The 21,725-nt window shown below is 32.0% G+C and overlaps 1 protein-coding gene across 3 annotated transcripts in view; it reads left to right on the forward strand.

The window, feature by feature from the left end:
• LOC106457042 (somatostatin receptor type 5-like) overlaps positions 1-21,725 on the forward strand; it is a 165,380-nt gene that overhangs the window by 107,394 nt on the left and 36,261 nt on the right. For all 3 annotated transcript variants that reach the window (XM_022382853.1, XM_022382852.1, XM_022382854.1), the window contains one exon: positions 821-980. The gene's annotated coding sequence lies outside the window, so the exon portion shown is untranslated. The remainder of the gene's footprint in view (positions 1-820; positions 981-21,725) is intronic.

Here is a 21,725-nt window from a genome sequence, read left to right on the forward strand (position 1 = left end):
GAAATCGCGACCCACAGATTGCGAGTCGAGCGCCCTAACCACCGGGCCATGCCGGGACTACAAGTTCTGGTTCCTGAGCTCTATCAAACCGTTTTTTTTTGTTTTTTTCGCGGTTTAGATGAGTTGTGTCAATAGAGACGGCGAGGAAGGCTCAACGAAGATTAATTACTGTTTTAAGGTGAGTAAGTGACCACCTGCTTGAAATTAACACTTATAGTACTTTGAGCTAAAGAAAGCCAGCCTATTTGACTCCGCATTTTTGTGACTGAACTATATTGAATGGTAACTTCTTTTGGCAGTAAATTGTATTTTTTAGGTTAATAAATCAAGTGCTTTATCAGAGTACATTAGTTCGTTCTAGCTTGAACACCAGAAACAGTGATACCCTTCTGAAACCCATCAAATCCCCGAATTAGGTCACATAGACTCGCAGACTGGGTATTAAAACATTGAAGCAAAAAATACTTAATGCGAATAGTTAAAATATGTATATATATTTTACATAAGAACTACTGTTTTCTAGATTCAAGGTCGGTGAGACATCATTGTTTATCGTACACACCTATGGGTAGTGCAGTGCTTGGTAAATGTCTGATAATTAGGTATTATTCTGCACCACTAACGTTTATATGGAAATATGCAGGGTGTCTGGTAGCTCTGTATGTATGTTGTTGTTTTTTTTTGGGGGGGGGGAATTAACTTGCTTGAGAAGGATACACACACATGCGCATATATATATTATCTTTAAACAAATAATTCTGATCGAAGTGCATTTTAGATCATGAAGTTTGATAGTAAAACTTTATCTTGCGTACACTAGGTTGCGCGCCAAGCAACTCTCGTACTTGATGATACCAATATTACTGCCAGTGAACGTAGCAAAGCAACAGTCAGACCATCGGAAGCTCATTCAGTATCCTGACATCGTGGGAAGTGGTTGTCGTATTCTGACCTGTAAACCGCAGACTTCTCCTTACAATGTAAGTAGGTCATTCTAAGCATATTTTCTTTCCTGTTTAAAATCATACTTAATGCTCGTTCTTGAGAAAACTGGTATTTTTATTACGCATTTCTAAAGTATGACAAGTCGAATAAAATCATTGTAACAGCTTGCGAATGGGTTTGATTTGCTAATTTCAAATATAAGCGTAACGCAAAAGGAGCTCCTTCAGCATAATTCAGATGCTGCTTGAAATGTAGTAACTTATTAGAGTTCACAATTTTTTATACTTGTATATGAATTTGAAGTAGTGATAAACACCTTCTTTATTCATTTGATAATTCAAAGTACCTTATATTACTTTAGTTTCACACATAGTTTCTGAGATGTTTATAACACCTTGAAGGACGTTGAGCAAGATTATGATTTTTAATAAATGAATAATGGTGCATATTTATCAATTTGATGGATAAATGGATTTATTATGAACTTAAAACATGAAACATAAATATGTGTGTGTTCTTCATAAAAATGATAATTATATTTGAGATAAAAGCGATTAAAGTGCCGAGGATATACAATGGGGGAACAATATCTGGAATAAAAAAACAATAAGAAAATCAAAATTCAAAAACGGAAAGATTGATTTACAATCTAATTGTCTATTGTGTGTCATGTGAAAATTTGAAAACTAAATCCTCCAGAAAGTATCAATTAAATTGAAAAAAAATCAGTATTATGGACAAGTAATTATCTAATTTTCTTGAACTGTTGAGCATTGAAAATAAAAATGGCTAAGATCTAATTAAAGTATTGCATTCTGTTGCAAAAAATTAACTGATCAGCAACGTGCTCTTTGCAGTTCTTACGCTCGACGCTTTTGTAAATTATACACGTATATGATAAGAGTTTAGTCCCTAATTGGTTCCTTTTTTTTATTAATATATTACTTGTTACCCCCGAATGGAATTTAACTTGACAATGGGGAAGACGAAAATCTGATATGAATTATTTCAATACATAGTAGGAATTTGTCTAATACTTTCATAATTTACATAAAATTAGGAAACATGCAAGACTGCTGATTTTATACTCGTGTGTTACGCACCTTAACACATCTTTTAACCTGGTGTCCTATGTGGCAGTAAATGGTTAGTACACCATAGAAGTTGCACTTTATGATGCTTACAAATACGTTTTTTATGTGTGTTTTTTTCATTTTACTTATCTTAAACAATCAAATTTGGCCTTTACAGAAAAGATAAATGTATTCACTCTGATAATTTTAAGGTATTATTTCCTACCGTTTTTGTTTTATTCTTGCGTTTAACCATAACATTGGCTTGAGAGGAAATTTTTCAAGAGTGAACGATAATCTTTACTTAAATTACTACTTTTGTTCACAGTCATTTAAATAAAAACGTTTGGAAGAAATAATGATTAATGCAGTACGTTTGCAATAAAAAATTTGAGGAAAAGAATAACAAGAGTCAACCTGCTGCATAAAAGGATAACATGAATTGTTTGTCATCCGAAAATAATAAAACATGTATAAATTGATGCCTGTTAAGGACGTTGTAATTTCTTTAGGCATAGAATATATAAATTGGTGAGCAAAATATGATGTTTCCATAGGCTATATGTTCTACTTATACGTATAAAAAATGTTGAAAATTGGGTTCAGTTTTTGTTTCAAATACATATTCACTCAATGTGTAAGTAAGCATGCAGTGTTCGGTTTTGGCTTACAGTTTTTTCCCTGGTGTGAAGTAGTGTTACTACTGATAATGGTGTATATTAATATATTTTGTGATGATAGTTACAGGAAACATTATTTAGCATTCCAGTAGAAAAACAAACAAACCAAATATTTTCCACATGTCTATATAGTAAGCTGAATATACTTTTGACTTTATAAACTCGATATACCAAGATTTTACTATGTTCTTCTAGAAAAGTATTGACGCGAAACTGATTAAATTGAAATAAAGATGAAAATAAAATCGCAATCACACTTCCCATTATTGTTCTTTACTAGTGTGTCTAAATCTTATAATATAATGTTTACTGTTGAGATAGTTAATATAACATAAATGTGCTCAAAATCACAAAAAAATGGTAAAGTGTTATCGACAGACCTGCAGTAATATAAAGATCTGATGGTCATAAATCAATTCAAGCATTGTCTTTCAGAAAAAAACAACAACATAGAAATAAACTAAGCAGAGAAGTTTGTTTTGAGTCCCTAACCATTTCATTGATTTAGTCATAATATGTAAAACTGGAAATATGATCAGGAAAGAGCACTTATTACACTCTTCACATATATATATATATACGTTCCGCACTTATCCATAAAGCCTCTGTATGTTGGTATGAAGAAACTCTATACCAATCCCGTCTTTACAAGTTTAGTTAAGGCTAGAAGAACGCGAAGCTTTTTTGAATATGATTTAGATAACTGTGACGTTAACTGTCTATTCAAATTATTTTAAGATCTTAACTATAATGTTTCTTTACAACTGGTAATTTGAAAAGGAGCACGCTTCACTACTTTTGCAGATATGCTGAAGGAAACTTGATGTTACTAAATACAAGATGAATCTAAATAACTTTGAAACTCTGGAAGTGTGATATAGCTGGCTTGATGTGTTCTGAAATAGAGCAAAAGGCTTCTTGGCAGCAGACTTCAACAAAAAAGGGGTAATTGTCATTCTAAAATACAGTCTTTGTTATTGAAGACCCGTGTTGGCAAAATTAGAAATTAAGGTTAAAGACTTTTCAGTACTGTAAAAAAAAATCAAAAGATTAATAATGTAAGTGATTGTTTCTGTTCCAACTGCTTTCGGATTCATAAATTGTGCTTCTCCAGTATTCCTAGCAGAATCTTGATTTTAAAAGTTACGGTTTAAACGCCAAAACAAAAAACCTGACATTTTTGACAAAAACACGTAATCTGCAGATGGTTTTTTTTATGTACATTCATCTTAATTGGTCCATTTCAGATTCCAAATCAGAGATCAGTAAAAATTGCGTTTCAGATCTATCCTTTGTCTCACACAAGTCACTACTATAGAGTCCTTTCATTCAATACCAGAACTCATCAATGAAGTTGGACAGTAAAAGACAAACGTTTTGTTTCTGAATGGACGGTTGGTAGAGTGTGACAATTTGTGTTTGAAGTTAACTTATTGTTAAGCCCGGTCTAGGTCAATTATAGAGTACTGAGTGGAACCTCAACATGGTCCAGAGATACTGCATGTTTTACAATGAGTAGATTGAAATTAAAGATGCTGACGGAAAAACATTCAAATTCTTAGCAAAATATACATGATAAAATTGTTTTTCTGTTATCAAATGTGTGTAGTGACAAAGCACAGGCTGCTTCACAAATAATATCATATGATTAAAAATCGAATGAAGTAGAAATGAAAATATAATTCATATAAAGTCAAGGAGAAAATATTTTGTACTCAATGAAGAAGAATATGTTTTCCTCAAGGAAATTATTTATGTATATTGGAGTAAACAGATAAATTGTGAACCCTAATTGGTTTCTGACGTTAAGGCAACTTTGCAAATGCCCCCGTTCAAACAAATTAATTTTAATTATAATAATGTGCTACATAAGGAGGTTCGTTATATTTACAAACAGCATAATACACGAAAAAAGCTCAACAACACCTACACATACTAGATGACGAAAACAGTTTATGAATAGTGCAAATATAATTAAAATAAAAAGTTATTTATTGCATAATAATTCCGATATCTCGTCTAACTAGAGCTTCAATGTCTGAATATTTTATAATAGTGTTCGTTTATTTGTTTCAGTTAGACAAAGGCCTATCTGTATATAGCTGTTTCTAATGTTGAATTGATAGATTAGAATGAAGGTAGCTAGTGAACACCACCCACTGTTAACTATTGTCTTATTAACTACTGATATTTGAACGTCATTCTTACAATGCACTCAGTGTCCCAATGCGAGAGGCATGTTTTTGCGGCAACGAGTGTCGAACCATGAACTCTCGGATTCACACTCGGAGCACACTAAACACCTAACCACGCCTGTCCCATCTTATAACCTATCATTATGTCTATGATCGATAGCGATTGATCTACTGTAGAAAAATAAAATAAATAAAAATACACATAAAACTATTCATGAGAACTATTGAAATGTGCTGTTGAATAATTGTAGATTATTTCCTGCCTAGGAATGTTGGAAGTTTACAAATAAGCTTTTGTTTGGATGGCTTGCAAACATTACTTTGTTATTCAGCCTGAACTACTTTTCGAAAAGTAAATATGTATGATTTATTTTATCTTCTCATATTACCATGAAATTCATCCACGTATTCTCTAAGGATGAAACCAGATATATTTACGTATTCTATGAAATATCGTACAAATAGACAGCATTTTAAAACTACCATAACATTATATGAAGCATTTTAGTAGTAAAACAAAATTATGATTTTCTAATCTTCTCCATAAGCGCTGAATCTTATGGTTTCTTTTAACTAATTTTTTTTTCGTTTAGCAAAAATATTTTTCATTTGCAAATATCAATATCCACGATAAGCTTTGAATAGTAAGTAAAGCACAAACCTCGTAAGTTTTAATGGTGATTAAGACCAGGAAAATATGGTTAACAAGGAATTTGCATTATGATTTACTGTTATGAGTTAGGTATCCTCTAACTACTTTGAATTGTAAATATTTCATAAATTGTCTTTAATTGAAATTTACTGATTTTAAGAGTAAAACGTTAAAGTAAATAATGTCTACTTTATATACCTTTTAAATACCACAACCAATAAATAAATATTCTTTGAAATATATTTTATTTTAATATATCTTATTGGAAATTAAATACTTTAGGTACCTTAAAACTAGAAGTTGTTCACTGTAAGCTAGTTTCTTAAATCATCAGCTACGGTATTTGTCTTTAAAATAAATCCTGGCATAATTAGTTGTTTGTCCATTTCAAGTTCTGTGATCCGTTATCATCTTTGGTTTAAATTTGACGTAAAAGTGTATTATGAATACGTCTAAGGCACTGGTATAAGGAAATTTAATATAGTGAACCAATGAAGATCCAGATGGTAGCATGGAAGGGTGGAGAATGGGAGCTATACTTATAATAATGGTTGGGCTTAGTGTACTAATACCTGAACATCTTGGTATTTATGTCCAGAAATCATATGGCAGGTTGGAATGCTAACTTCAAGGACAAGTTTTTCTGTATCCCACATTGATGTAATGTATCTATTATTTCTTACTGCTTTTTTTTACATTTATTCTTTTAATTTTTTTTCTTGTGAGCAACATCTAGCTGCAGACAGTGAAAGGTGGTAAAGATGTGGGACATTATGCGCTAGAGCACCCACATCTGCTCAATTTCTTTTCCTTAATCATATGAGGCCGAGGAATTTGAGGTTAAACTGGATAAACGATGTACCCCCAACGCAATTTGGGTCTTATTCCCGTCAGTACCTCTAAAAATCAGGGCACATTACATGATGACCCACCTTATGATTTGTGCCCCTGTGTTGGAAGTTTATATTATGGCTTTAATTTTTTTTCCTTTTCCCTCATGAATTTACATTAAATTGTATTTCACCTACGGTTTGGATATGCTGCGTAAGATTCGTGCTATCCTTCCTCACGATATATTCTCTTCTTTAATTTTCAGCATTTTCTAAATTATATTAATTTTAAACAAAATAATTCATGTCGGTTCTAGTTGGTCAGTAATCCTTAAAGATTTTCTACGCTAACTTGATTAAACTAAAAATGATGTCTCTTTTTTTACAATCCATTTGTTAAACTGCAATGACTTAACTAGAGCATCATGTTTGCCCAACCTACCTTTTATTTCATTATGATTCTATGTGTTTCATGATTACAAGTTTTCAAGGTTTATTTGTTGAACTTAAAAGAAAAAACGTTCTAGCCGTACTTAACCAAGCAATTGGAAAACATCTGTATGATTATAAAATAATTTGACTCAAAGATAACAACACTAAAGGACTACTGACAAGCAAATTGAAAATAAAATATTGAATAAAAAAGATGTAATTATTCAGAAATAATTCATATTTCTTCCACTATCGTTATTTTTTTTATCTCATAGTTGTTAAAAGGCATATTTATGACCTAGACAAAGAGAAATTTTGAAGTACCACGAATAAACATAAATAAATAACTATAATCAACAAATTATGATATTGTATACTATTTGACGGACATTATAGACGATCTATAAGATCTATTCAGTACAAAATCAATCTTTATGTAGAATGGATTTTGACTAATTGTACCAAATATATATAATAATAACATGAACAATGAAAATTCATAAACAGAAAAAAGAATAACCTTCAGACGTGTATCTGTCACATATCTAATTTCGGAAAGAAACCAGAAAGCAATATTCACATCACGATAGCAAAGTTAGATTCAAACCAAGAAACAGTCTTTGGAAAGTAATAACCAGAATAAAAGATGTCAAACTAGACGCAAAAATAAGGAAATGGTGTAACAAATGGAATGCAGATTCAATATGAACTATATTGGTGGATCAAAAATTCCTGCCAGACGAAATGAACGAGACGTAAGTAATTGTTCACGATAACTATTTACATGTGACAGTCTGACAAAGAAATTCATCGGGACAACGTCCAGATTCTCACAATAGAAAGCTGAAGATCAGCTCGTGAATTTCAAGAAGCCACTATACTAAGAGACTATTGGCTCAATATCTACTATAAGCATAATTGAAGAAATGAATGATTTCTGGTTTCGCGTGAAAGATACAATTGATCTTTAAGGGATAAGTTGAAAGGTTGGTATTTTTAATCTGTAGCTTACTGTATATCGCACATTATAACGTACAGGTAACAAATCTATCTTTCTTGGTTAATACACATACAAATGCATCAATTCGACAGCTGAATGCTCTAACTTGCAGGTTATAGTCTAAATAAACAATAAAATTATTTTAGCTGATTCCACAGTTGTACAATGATTCTTGTAGGTAAGGTACTAATTTGTAACTTACCAAAATACGCAGGCTTAGCCCATTGTGTATCTTTGTGGTTAACAACAACCAAGCCTTGCCTAAATATATTTCCCAAAAATATTTTTGTACAATATGGATAAAATTAAGTAAGAAATTCAAAGAAAACATTTCTCCACCGCAGTTTCGTAATGCGTGCAGTAAAAGATTAAGTAAATAACAGTATATAGTATATGCAATGTTTTCGTTTACAGTATTCATTTTATATCTGCATTAAGTATTAGTGAAATTGATCAAAGTCATCTTTATCTAATTATTAACTTTTATATGTAACTGATCTGGTGCATTTAAAGTGTTAAAATCATATACTTAAAAATCTTAATGATCTTAGATCCTTTCTGTTATAGAAGCTAAGAAATATCTAATATGAAAGGAGCTGGTGAGTGTAAAGTAATCCCCGGTTGTACAATAAATATCATACCACTATCTTTCCATGCACGAGTGTTTAATTTGAACTTTGCTGTCAAGGTTCATTTTATTATATGCAATACATATTTTGGATGTGTTGTATTTTGTGAGGCTTAATGTTTAACTGCAAACTCCAATTTTACTTGTGAATATTATAAATTTGGGCTATTTAGTAGACACTTCGGTGCCATGAATAGAATTGGTTTTATAAAAAATTATTTTTCTCTATTGTTAAGATTGACTTGATGATGAAAAGTCGCTTTCAGAAACTATATAGAACTTATGTTTGAGAAGAGGAATCTGGAATTGAAGTGAAGAAAAGATCTGAGAAGGCGGCAAAGATTATGAGAGATACTACTCTGGGTCAAGAATTTTTGCCAGCGACATTAAGAGCCATGTCCATGTTTTTAATCAGTCCTTTAGACAGAGAGCTTAAAAGCAGACATTTGAGACATTAAATATTTTGCCATCACCTAACGTACTAGCTAAACCAAACTAAGCTCAACCTGATGTCTTTTCAAAGAAGACAATTTCTGTAACTTTGAAGCAGATGAAATTTAACATGGTAAATTTTTAGGAATATAAAGATAGTTTAGATAAACTATAAAAATTCCAAAATGTTAGCCTGTAATTATAATCGACTCACATTTTGAAGGACATGGGTTCGAATCCCGTCACTGAACATGCTCAACCTTTCAGCATTTAAAGTCGTTATAGTGCGAAGGTGAATCCCACCGTTCGTTGGTGGAAAAAATAGCCGAAGAGTTGACGGAAAGTGGTGTTGGCTAACTGTCTACCCTCTAGTTTATCACTTCAAAAATTATGGACAGTTAACGCAGATAGCCCTCTAACAGCTTTGCGTTAAATTCAACAAACGAACTAGTGATACTGTAATTATTGGTATTTATAAGTTATACTTCAACTTAGAATACACATCAGAAAAATCATGGACGCAGAAGACAAACAGGCCAACTCTGTAGCTAATATTGCTGTTGCTAAACCATGTTAGATAACAGATGCCTACCTTTCCAAGGAATAAACCACCAATGTGTGATCAACATATAAGCAGGAATTCAGTCAAATGCTCAAGAAATTTGTTAACGCATTATTGGGACCACACGGATCCTATTAGGTATACCATTATATGTAATTATATAGATCTCACTGATATATCCAATAAACATATCCTCCAGGCTCTCTTGGTAAACTAGGGATGTAGCCAGAATTGAACCCAAGTAGAGTTTGAAGGATGGGATAGTACAACTACTGGGGAGTGCTTAGTTCATTCCAGTGGTTATTGTGAGAAAAAAGGTGAGATTCCAAGAATAAGCTTGGCCTTCGGGTGGATGTGCGTTGTAACGTGTTTAATACCTTTCTTTAGTCATTGGTTCAATCTTCTTCGAGCTACTTGCAAATTAAACTAGAGGATGAAAATAGACCAGGCTACGTTTCTGCACTATATGAATTATTCACTATATGAATAATTCTGAATTATGCATAATGACACTTGGCATGGATAATACTCATGTTTCTCTGAGTGGCTGATGCGGCTTAGATTTTGAAGATCAGTTTGTGAAATATAGCCCTTATTTTTGCTCATACTGAGAATATGAGAATAGTATTTCTGTGTAATAATGATACATGTTTGAAACTGAGATTGCGAAGTGTGCATTGATGCACACAGAAGTGGAATTTTCCAGTCATGTGGTTGAAGTACATGGAATATCCATTTATACTTATCAGATTGCTATAGTCAAAATCTGTCCCAAGCCTGAAACCTAATAAGTCCAAATATTTCTATGTGTTATATTATTGATGGTTTGTGACCAATTTCTGCAAGATAGTCACCTAACTGCCAGTACTGATAAAGGTTGAGGTGCACTTTCCGTGGACAAATGAATCTGAGCAAGTACTTTTGCAGCCCCTTAATCCTTTCTGTATAAGGGTAGTAGTGACTAATATCCCTTAGTTTTATTCTTCTCACAATGGAAATATTTAACTAAATTTCATGAAACTAAGCACAAATTTACTGAATAGTATCTATTCTTGGCCTGGAAAGTTCATACAATTTTAGTTATTAGCACCATATTCTGTTACATGGTGAAATTTTCAAAATATTTTGAAAAAACATTAAAAACTTCCTTTCATCAATTTCAACGACATTGATTTTCATTATCAGGTTTATTTTGAAACTTTATTTTTGAGATTTATCGGTGAATTATGACTCAAACTTTTCTAAGATTGTGTCAGGTCCGGATAGATAACAATATTTCTATAACAGTATCCTTGTTTAACATCAATTTATATCTGATAAATATACTTTGTTTTTAATAGATTATATATTATAGTATATTATATATGTGTATTGTTTTAATATGGTAATTTTGACAATAATATCCAATACATAGGGATTTGATTTACTATAATATTTTGCCATCCCTACCATACTCACTGAACCTAATAAGGCTTACCTGATTAATTTTCAAACAAATATAATTTAATACGAAAAAAAGTTTGAGGAACAAAAAAGAACGTTTAAATAAACTTTAAAAATCCCTCGAATTCTCACAAATCTATAAATTACTCCTCACACCACTTTATTCACTTTACGTTGACGTAACTAGTTTATAATCTGCGCCAACCATTGATATTTAAACTTTGCCAGTAGCTATTTTCAAAGCTGTTCTTCATTAGTAGTTGGGCCCTCCATTTTATGACTTCAGAACAGGGGATATAAATAGAGGCCTTTAATAATAAATCTTGGGATAGAAAATCATGATAGAAACAAGACTTGGCTAATTGTATTCTCCATGGGATATAGTTTCTTAGCAACTAAAAAAATTGTGGTTTTGGTGATAAAAAAATCCTAAAAAATCTATAAGCATTTTGTTACAGCAGGACTCGTTGTAGCTGTGCAGAAATACAAGTTAGATTTTTTTTTCTTTTTTACATTTTTCTTTGTGAATTACGCTTCATAAATTTTACAAAATTTCAACTATAAAACAGTTTTAAGTTTTTTTTTGCATAAATCTTAAACTTTGATATGGTGGTATAAAATCGACACCTGAAAGGCATTTACTGATCGTAACAATGCTAAGCATGTTTTAACTGAAGTACTGGCATTGGTTTATTCTGATTATGAATCTCCATTCATCTTGAATACTGATACTAATAATAGTGGAATTGATATAGTGTTATTACAGGCTGGCCTGGAGGATGCAACGGTGTGTGTGTCTTATACTAACAACTCCTGAATGTTGATACTGTAAACAAACAAAGAGCTGCAGTTGTCTTTTAAACATTTTACCACTATCTTTACCATGGAAGGTTCACTGATGAACGTAAACCATCCAGGAGGTATTATTACATGTTAATTAACGATGCTGAAAAAGCAAAATGTTGTTCTGAAACACCAGACAAGTTAGTGCCACAGAACATCAATGGGTTATTACGCTAATAAAGTCAGTGGATCAGAAACACCAACGTATTATCACACCAGACAATGTGAGCATACCTGTTCATTGAATATCCAGATCTTGGAAACCATACACTACTTACTGGTCATTGAAACAGAAATGATAATGAATTTTATGAGTAGTAAAGATTCTATTGGTGGATGGACACCTAAAAAAGGAAACATGGGAAGAGCAGCTAAAAGGCTAAGATACAACTTGTGCTCTACTTACTGAGCAGCAAGGTGAAACATTACTGTATTGAACTGGTAAATTTATTAGTGAAGCATAAAAAATCTGCTACTTTTGCCGTCAGTTGAGAAAACAGGATAATGTGATAGAATATTTTTATGAACCACTGAGAGGTGGTAGGCAACAAAAATCAAATCAAAAAGAATGTTTTAACAGCCAGTGTATTGCATTTATATTAAGTAAAATATTATTTATAAAAAATAATTTATATTATTTTCATTTATATATCATGAAAATTTCACCACCTCATCATCCTCACTTTAGCTGGATGGATAATACAAACTATGAAAAAAATACTTGTTGAGTTTATAAAGCCTGAATAACCTAACTGAAATAAGCACATATTATATGTCACAATGGTTTACCATATGACTGCGCAACAATTGGTTATTCTCCTAATCTTTTGATTTTTGGATAAGAAGTACAGTCAGACTTGATGAACGGCCCTCCACTAAGTGCAAGTGTACTGTAGTGTATACAGAAAGGTGTTGAATGTTTGTATTCTGCAATAACTGATGCGCATTAACCCTATCAGGTTCGAAGTGGGAACTTCAAAGTTCAGCAAATATCAAATTACAAAATTAAAATACAAAATCTAACTCGAATACTCTTTCAACAATCGTTAGTTCAGAAATATTTTAGAATTTGTATTTTAGTATAACATAATATTTATTCAGTGTAGTTTATAAAGGAAAATGAAAAATATCCATATTCATTTCTGCATTCATAAATTGTTTTAACTCATGCCATAGCTTACGTTTTATTTTCTGAGAAATCATCCCTTGGAAATAGGATGGTCCTTGTCTTTTTTTTTCTTCATTTGCCTTCTCTGCCAGTGATTATATTGCTATCATTACCTCTTTTATCACACGGCAGTTGAAAATCTAACCTTTTCTATTGACGCTAAACTTTAAAATTAGCTTCAGCTTAAGGTTAAAATCAGTTGGATATACGAGTAAGCAAAGCAGTTTGTCAATTATTTGTAGTTTGGATATTTATGTATGGAAAGCTGTGAACACTTTTGAACAAATTATACATCTAAGTTTTCTTTATTTCTTTGACTTTTTTTTCATTCTTGACAGTTTGTTATGTTAAATTGTATCTGTACGAATGTTATAGGAATATTTTTCTATGACAATCATCAGGTATGTTCAGTTAGATGGCATACTATTCAGATGACACAAATCCTTTTTAATTGAAAGTATGTTTGTTTGTTGGGTTCATTCAGTACATATGTATAAAAGATCGTCTTATTTATTTACAACAACTATAATTATTAGATGTAAACTGGCTCCAACCAGAGTATGTTGACAAAAAATTATGCTAAAACATTTAACGAATGTAACAATGGTGCAATGTTTATAGGACAGGTTACTGGTATTTGAATTAAATCTTTCAGTCATACCCCATTTGTATGATTTAGTAATGAACAATTGGGTGCTTCACTTAGAAAAATAAGGTATCAAAACAAATTTATTGATAAGTGCTAATGAATTTGAAAGTGACTGTGCATATACGATGAAACTTTCCGATAAATAAAATGAATTAGGTTATTTTAATGTGTTTGTTTTTTATCAGTGTCGTACAAAAAATTTGGAAATTTCAAATCCTATAACACTAAATTAAATTATATATTTTTCATGTTGGAAATAGTTAACATTTACAAAGTTTTTACACTAATGTTCATGAAATTTGAGTAAGTATTTCCATTGTCAAAATTGAAACGTATATTTATTCATTTGTTTGTTGGATTTTGTGTAAAGCTACTTGAGGGTTATCTGTGCTAGCTATCCATAATTTTGAAATGATAGGGAAGCTGTTAGTCAATGCTAGTCAACGTTAGTCAAACTTTTGTGCTACTGTTATCAAACCAAATGGTGATATTTAACCCAGTGCCATAGTTAACGTTGATGCAATCGAGGCAACGTACCGACGAGGCCTCCCGTATTGCGGGTTCCCGAAGTAATGCAACACAGCTTATAAATTTCTATACCTATAACTGATCAGTACGGACGAACTCACAAGAAAATTGCACCGAGTAGTTTAAAGCGTTAAAAACGCCTCTGATTTAACCTTCACTTTTATAATGAACCCCTGGCTGTAGAATTAAGGTGTAGAATACACCTGTTTGCGGTCATGGGACACAGACGACCGAACTTCAGCTCCACAGCCTGGCACAGAAGGAAGCATTCAACCGAAAAATTAAAAGGTCAGGGAGATATCATTAATATTTTACTAATCAAACAGGTCAATTATGTATTCCCCGAGAAAAAGAAAAGAGATGTTACATGAATACAATAGTAGAATGAATGTGTGAACGTGGTGAATGGGTATAGTCGGTATACATCTGTAGTATCTTAGTTCTGACTGAAGAGGTTCCTATGAGTACAGTCGGTATACATCTGTAGTATCTTAGTTCTAACTGAAGAGGTTTCCATATTTTGTTTTGTAAACTTATTCAAATTAACTATGAGCTACAGTGATTGTGCGACACGTCTAAGCATGTTGAAGTTTTATGTCAACAATGATTTTCTTAAGAACTGATTGCTCCAAGAGTCAAAGGTGAATGAGTAAGTTGACTCCTATGATGAAAGTACGATGTTTGTATGATTTTGACTCAGGTGAAGATGATGAAGATCATGACAGTACCTATTTGAGAGTATTGAGAATGCCAATAAAGAAAGACCAGTACAAGAGTCGTTCAACTGCTCTGATAATCAAATAAGAGGTCGATGTAAGCTTTCTAATAATTGTAGCTGGGAATATCTGTTTTAACAGAAATTAAGCTAGTCAGTGGAGTAGCATATCAATGTCTTAAAGTGAGTTGGAACGTTTGCTTTCTGAGTTAATGAACATTATTTGATAGCTAGATGTCAGTGTGATGTCTAATAAAAAGTGCTCGATTTATCTAGTCTAGGACAGCTGAGGCTATCAGATGAGATTCTAGGCAAATGGTGCTTGGTCTTGATTGTCGATGGTTCCTAGAAACGTAAATGAAAATAGGCTAAAATACTTCGAAAAGAAACCAATGATACCATTGGCTGTCACGATTATTTTAGCTACCACTGGTTGGTCTTACGATACACAGTAGTTAGATGTTAGTTTATGTATAACATTAAACTGGGTATCTCTGATTGTGAGAATGCATATATATTTTGCATTATATTTATTCTGACTTGGAATGCTGTTCTATTAATATCATATAATTTACTGTGATCACTCATTCTGAGCTGTATTTGTTTCATATAACTTATGTGTTACTGTTAAATTCATTTATGCTGCTATCTGTTTAATTTTGTTTTATTTCAAGTTGCAATCTATTTGTTGTTTTTTTATTTTGAGTCCATTCATTCAGCCTCTTATTCATATTTTGTATTATGTTATGTTCCACTATATTCTGATTTATTCTGTATTTTAATTTTCCATCCAGTTTCCGTTATGATCATATTCAGATTTATCTCGTGATAATAGTTAGAGCCCTTTTTTTTGGTAGCAAAGTTGCCTTTTGTTCATAAATGTTTAAGTATTATTTTGTGATATATGCCATCTAAAGAAATGTTTGGTGGGATCTCTGAAGCTATGATTATATTAGGTAAATTTGACTCTTAAAATTTTTAAATGATTTGAGCTAATGTTTGCGAGATTAGATTAGATTAGATTCCTATATAAATAGGAAACATAATATCTTTATTTAGATTAATAAAAATTAATAAAAATTAATGCGGTAAAAATTCCTCAAAAGTATAGTTCATGCTGGTGTAGTGTGGTTAGTTTAACATCCATATGTATTGAATGTGACTGTAAACTATCATTAATCTTTGCCTCGGTATAAAGCTATATGTCACAGTGCCCATTCTATAGAGCTTATACTTGCTTGACCATGCTTTTCTGTCATTGCTTCTTTGAGGTGTGAATCATGCCAAATAAAGGAGAGTATGATATAGGGGTTTGTAACAATAAATATTAAAGTGGCATTGATCTCCCCTCGAACATGTAAACGAGAATGGTAGTTGTACTGTGGGATATCACTTGGACTCTAGTATAGTTTAATAGTGGGGGATAGTTGATGTTGTCCTAACTTGTCGTATTAAGACACATTTCATCTGTTCTTTGTAGTTTATAGATATTTTATGCCTTATTTGCTCCAGCAGCCAGTTAGTTTCTAAGAACATAAAAGCCAAACGGAATAAGCCCAGCAAAGGGAATAAAAGGCAGTCAGTATACAGTAAGCCATGCAGTTGTCACTTGTTTAATAAGTGTTTAAGTCTCACCTTTCGCTGTCCATGTTAATTTTATTCTTTAGAATGTGCTTCTTACAGACACGCTGTCTTTATAACCCTTAATGCATATTTATTAAACATGCCTACATATTCAAATTTTACCTTAGTATATCATATAATAGAAAATATACCTTTTAGTAGAAATATAAATATATATAATTCCTGAAAGCTGTGGGAATAAAACTTGTGAAACTTAGGTCTAACAAACTCTAGCAGTAAAATGAATAAAATACTAGATGTTATTTTAAGCCCTCGCATATATTATATGTAATTCGTTAGATTAGATATTATTGATAGTATAATTTTAATAATATACTAGGTTTTACAAATTATGCTTATATGATTTACACATAGTGTATAGTTAGTAAAAAAAATATACTCACACCAGAATTCTTATTTATGGTAGAGTTGTGCATAAGTGACTATGCAGAACTTAATTGGTTTCTTAAATTATTTCTTCAACTTTTGATCCTTCGATAGGTCAGCGTAGCCTATTGTGTAGTTTGCACTAAGAAAGCAACAGCATTTCAACTTTTGTTTGCCTTGTCGTAATTTCATAACCATGGTCTTTGAGATTTCTTTCCTCAAGCTATTTGAAACTGAAGAGACGAAATTAAAGTAGAATTATCATTAAAAAAAGTATTTTGCACAAAAAGTGTATATAAGTTTAATAACATTTGAGGCTTAATATTTTAAGTATATATGTTTCAGTTCGAAACAAGCAGTTCAATATCAGTCTTAGAGACCATGGATGTTGCTATTGCAATCATATATTTTACTGGTAACAGAAACGTTCAGAGGTTATACTTATTTTATCGAAAATGTTTTCTAAAGACATATTTATAAAATAGCAGCTTTGAAGCTTATCATTAGTGTTACGTTGAAAGCCTATCATTATGGGAGGTTATGATAGCTCTTAGAAAAATTTGCGATGTTGGTTTTCTCATAAAAAATGTCGATAGAATTTTTTTTCTACATAATTTACCTGTATAACCCGTATTATTCTTAATTCATCAGATACATAATGATCAGTCTAGGCTCCCAACGTTACTCGATGAGCGTCTATCATTTATATAAAAGTGCTATTTATAAAACGAACCCATTGTCAACATATTAAGTTGTTTACAAAAGTTAATAACATATGTCTTTTTTTACACTTTTATTTAAATGTTCTTTAAAATTATTTCACACAGTAAGTAAAAATGGGATCAGTCCGAATGCTATTTTTGAAGAGGTTTGTGAAAAAGTATTGTTAACAATAAGCTGTAAATCGTGCTTTCAGATACTTTGTTGCCCATATCAACTTTCATCAGCAAATATTATCAAAACTTGAGATTTTATGACGGGTACATCGAAAAATCTATACCATTTGTTTTACTTAATGATTACCTATTAAAATACTTAGATTTGTTTGTTTGTAATTAAGCACAAAGCTACACAAAGGGCTATCCGTGCTCTGCCCACCACGGTATCGAAACCCGGATTCTAGCATTGTAAGTCCGCAGACATACCGCTGTGCCACTGGGGGGCAAAATACTTAGAAAATAAACAATCTGTGTCGGATTATGTATCTGGAGCTTAAGGAAGGTTTTAACTAAAATATACTCTTAAGTATTTGGCTTTATTTCTCAAAATCACTAAGTTTAGGTATTATAAGACAAATCGTAGTTTTTAATACAAGTTTTATTTCCACAGATTACATTTATGAGAATACACGTGTTGCATATTCACTGTTCTTCTGACATGAAACCTACTTCAAATGTTTAGACATGCTCCGTAAACTAAAACAATCATCTATGTACAACAGAAAAAAAAGCACTTTTTAGCTTGTGTACAGTGACAAAATTTGTAGATGTAACTCAAAATCTATGTCAAATTGTGACTGGTCAAATCAATCAACGTTCACCCCTTTACCACCAAACGAATGAGTGATCATCTGTGATAGTTTGTTATATCCTGGTGTATTGAGCAAAAAAAACTGTCATATATTTTAAGCAGAGAGTTTGAATACATTACATCAAAACGATTTTGGATTCTCGAGGCGTCATTACATTATAAGCCACCACGTCCGATCATACTTTATTTGACCTCCATGCATCATGACAGTAGCCCTACAGCGTAGTTAGTGTATGTTTCCATTGTAAAAGCCTCAGTCGTAAACCTTTTTTGTTTAAAGCTCGCCCCAACTCTTTGCATATTTTTCGTGTGCCATCTATTGTGCTAGGACGACAGCTTCCCATCGCATCTTCCAAAATCCATAGGTTCAACGTTCAATGCCTTGATATAGGATGAATATTCATTTCATTCTCAAATTTCTTGAGGTATGCGACTGTTGATCAGATATGCGACGGAATCAACTCACGTACACAAGACTTGTGGCACTTTTCCAGACAGAATTCCTTCTTGATTATGTTTCGAACTGCTTTAGTCATTTATCTTTGTATTCGTGGATTTTTGTCTGTTAAAAGGCTGGTTAAAGCTGGTTTACGACTTGTTGTAAGTGCCTTTCTGGATGGTCTTGGTGCCCAAATTGGTCCACATTCCTTTGGTTTTCAATCCCACTAAGTGCAAAAAATATCTCGTCTTGGAAATTCTATAAATTTATGAGTGTTTTGTATCGAAAATGGTTGTTACATATCCTTCCCGATAGCAATCAACGTTCAGTAGCATTGTACTAATGATGTAAAGATAAACAATGTCAAAATATAGTTCTAATACATACTATTATACCGCGACTTTATGTCAATTGGGGCTGCCACGTGACTTGCTGGTTTACATATTCAAGATCATTTTAATATAAAATAATAGGACAGCTGTATAAGTTCGCAAGGAGAAATATCGTTATTTTACGAGCTTTGACCTTTAGAGTAATCTCACGTAAAAACTTCTACCTCTAAATTATATGGACTTTCTTAGCATTGCTCATCTTGGTCAAGTTTACTATAATTTATTTGAAATTAAAGTTTGTTTGTAGTATAAGCACAAAGCTACACAAGGGGCTGTCTGTGCTCTACCCACCACGGGTATCGAAAACCTGTTTTTAGCTTAAACTAAAGCGTAAAAGTCAAAACAGTTGATTATTAAGTGCGTTTATTAAGTTTCACCAAATATGATCATCAAATTATTTAAAGGGAGGTTTGTTTATATGTGGAATTTTTTAAAAATTCATAGCCCCTTATAAGGCAATTTTATGTAATAAATATTCACCCTCTACGTTTTTGTAGGCTTCCAATTTCAACGTTAACGAGCTTTCATAGAGAGTTTATGACGTTTAACAATGGCATTTGAATCTTTATTGTAATTATTGCAGTCAAGTGAAGACTTAAAACTGGTAACATTCTAGGATTAGTAAGTTTGTATAGATCTTCAAGTTGAATTATCAGTGTTATCTGAGGCTTTTCAAACTCGATGTTTTTTGGCATTATCGTTAACAATTAATTCAACAGGGTACGTCAAAGATCAATAAAAAAGAAGCACGTTTAATTGCTTGTAAATGGAACGAAACACACATTTCCTCTTGGCAATAACCTCTATTTTCGTCCTAGCTAAACTATAAATCCCTGCTGAATATCATATTGGTGTTGTTACATAGTATCAGTTAATGTGCTTCATACTACACCGTATGAGACCACAAAGATCAAACACCATAAGTGTTTGCTCTAGCTATAAAGTGTTGAGCATTTCTATTGCTTTGAATTCATATACATATTATCATTAACACACGTAAAACATATTTCACTGGAAAAACAAAAAATAAGCTTTGTTGTATAATATAAAGATTAGTTTCAAGCCATATGTGATACATCCCTATTGTGCACTTAATATAAATATAATTTTCATAGATATAGCAGAAGAATACTGGTTGACGTATTGACTTTTACATCATGCAAAACGACCGTTTGTGCTTGAAATATTTATCTTGATTCAGCCAAATGGGTGAAATACCTGCTCTCACCGTGCTTTTATTTGTTTGCTTTATAACAAAACCACATTGGTCTATCTGCGCATAATCGAACCTCGGATTTTAGCGTTGTAACTTACAGACTTACCGCTGCCCTGCCGATGACTCCCAGTATACTAAACTGATCGATACATTCTGGGAAGACACAACACACATGAACTGTAAAACTATTGCCCTACCGATGACTCCCAGTGTACTAAAGTGATCGATACATTCTGGGAAGACACAACACACATGAACTGTAAAACTATGAAGTCACTTAATTGATGAGCGTAACCTGAATTACTAATCACTGGATAAACAAGCACATGACCGATCATCATATCCACCATTTTTATAAAATAGAACTGGTTTATACGCATGTGCGGGAGGGGAATGGTGTTTATTGACTTATGTTATAACAGTGGTTTTGCTTTGTCATGATTAAATTCAGGTTAAATAAGAAGAACCATTTTTTTTCTAAAGTATAACATAGCATCGGGCTAGAGTTTATTTAATAAATACCATTAACTATACTATTAACCTATCTTGTATTATTGCTCTGACCTAAGCTTGTGGTTCTGGTTCAGCATGTAAACATTCTGTCTCCTACAAAATTTCGCGGAGATTTGTAAAATTTTTGAACAAATTCGAAATACATAGATACTAAGATTAATTTGTAGCTGTGCATTAACTTCTATGAACTTATTTTAACTTTTAAAAGTTAGCTCCTGTTTGGAAACACTGAGATGTTCCTTTATCAAACTCTAAAATTAATCAAATCACTTTACGACTTTTATCCCATTTTAAACTTTTCTAATGATAAAATATGTAGAATAACGTTTAAGATAAATTTAAATATTCTTTCTCTTTTTTTGTTTCTAAATTGTCGTAACTGCAAACCGCTGGCTCATATTTATTGAGTATTGTCTCCTTTTCTATGTTTATCAATCAATGTTATTAGGGGTATTATTATTATTATTATATATTTTCGTGATTTCTCTCATTCTCTATAGTTAAAAATGGATACGTTTAATTATTATACAGTTACATTAAAGATGTACACATTTAAAACTACTGACGAAATTATTAATTAAAATCAGCATTACTTCTTATGATTACTAGCATTTAAACACATTACCAATTTTTTACAACTTTCATCTATGGGATAAAGTTATTCAAGATTAATTAGCCGATATGTAGTATGACCCCCACATATAACTCGAGCAACAAAGATTCACCACAAAATGTGTCCTGTGAAGATTTAATGATACAACAAATATAAAGCAAGGTCAAATGCACGTTGAAATCACGACTGAAGAATAAACTCAGGATGAAGTGAATACATTTACAAATACAATAACGA

Source organism: Limulus polyphemus, unplaced genomic scaffold, assembly GCF_000517525.1.
Source record: "Limulus polyphemus unplaced genomic scaffold, Limulus_polyphemus-2.1.2 Scaffold285, whole genome shotgun sequence".
Lineage (NCBI taxonomy): Eukaryota > Metazoa > Arthropoda > Merostomata > Xiphosura > Limulidae > Limulus > Limulus polyphemus.